Here is a 1,578-nt window from a genome sequence, read left to right on the forward strand (position 1 = left end):
GGAATGAGCCAAAATTCACCTTAATCGACACACAATGAGCCAAAATTCAAATGGAATGATCAAAAAAATCACATTATACCACCCGGATGGAGCAAAACTTCATTTTAAGGTGCCCATACATGGAGGGATGTGCTCCATGCATTTTGAACTACATGCAAAGCGATCTAGTTTAAAAAGTACATGCAGCACATATTTTTTGGGGGGACCACCATTCGCCTCACAAAAACAGGATCGCTCTGTGTGTGGGCACCTTGCCAAAATGAAAGTGACAAAATTCACATCATGCCCCTAGACTGAGCCATAATTCAAATTCTGTTACACGGACGGAGCCAAAATTCAAACCCCATGTGGGCTCCCATCAGCAGCAGGGAAGAGACCCGGGCTCAACACACCAGGGTGCCCGTTGGCAGCAGGAACAGAGACCTGGGCTCTTCCCGCTTGTGTGCCTGGCGGCAGCAGCAGTAAGGGTCCCAGCGCACCCCACGTGGCAAAATTTGCTCCCCCCAAACCAAAACAGTTTCTGGTACCGCCCCCCCTAGAAAAGCAGAAGTACAGGGACAGTGACAGTACAGAGAGAGAGAGGGGAGATGGAGAAAGAGAGAGGGGACAGAGAGAGAGGGAGAAAGACAGAGAGAGAGGGGACAGAGAGAGAGGGGGGGAGAGACAGGGTGGACAGACAGAGAGAGAGAGAGAGGGGGAGAGACAGAGAGAGAGAGGGGGAGAGACAGAGAGAGAGAGGGGAGAGAGAGAGAGAGGGGAGAGAGAGGGTGGACAGACAGAGAGAGAGAGAGGAGAGACAGAGAGAGAGGGGATAGACAGAGAGAGGGGGGAGAGACAGAGAGAGAGAGAGGGGAGAGACAGAGAGAGAGGGGGGGGAGAGAGACAGAGAGAGGGGGGGACAGACAGAGAGAGGGGAGAGAGAGAGAGAGGGGAGAGAGAGAGAGATGGGAGAGAGAGAGGGGGGAGATGGAGGAGGGAGAGAGGGGAGAAACAGAGAGAGATAGGAGAGTGCAAAGAGAGAGAGAGTGCCCCCCACACACACACACACACACTCTCTCTCTCTCTGGGAGAGGGAGTGAAAGCATACTTGCCTACCCTCCCGCATTTAGCGGGAGTCTCCCGTTTTTTCAATCCTTCTCCCGCCTCCCGCAAATCCCTTGGTTTCTCCCGTTTTTTTGTCCCCTTTGCAAGAAAACTTGAGTGCGCATGCGCGAACGCGATGTTGCGGGGGCGGGGCCTGAATGCGCGACGTGGTGACGTCACTATGACGGCCACCGCGGGTTCGTGTGGGTAGCGCAGCGCTGGCCGTGGGAAGAACTAGGAAGGAGAATGGTGAACATGTGTTGTGCGGCAGCTGGAGCGTGGGCGGGAGCTTGACAGCGGCAGAGAACTGTGGAATGTGAGCCGGGAGCACGAGTGTCAGGAGCGGCAGCTGCAGTAGGTATAACTCTGTCATACAGCAGCCTGACTCACCTGGGGAAACCTGTGGTTCTCACACGGTGGGAGAGCGATTAGACCGGTGCCCGCATCTCCTCTCTGGGTCCTGAGCCTCATTGCTGCTCCGCAAGCTGCTGGGCT

This window comes from Crinia signifera, chromosome 19, assembly GCF_055691185.1.
Source record: "Crinia signifera chromosome 19, ASM5569118v1, whole genome shotgun sequence".
NCBI lineage: Eukaryota > Metazoa > Chordata > Amphibia > Anura > Myobatrachidae > Crinia > Crinia signifera.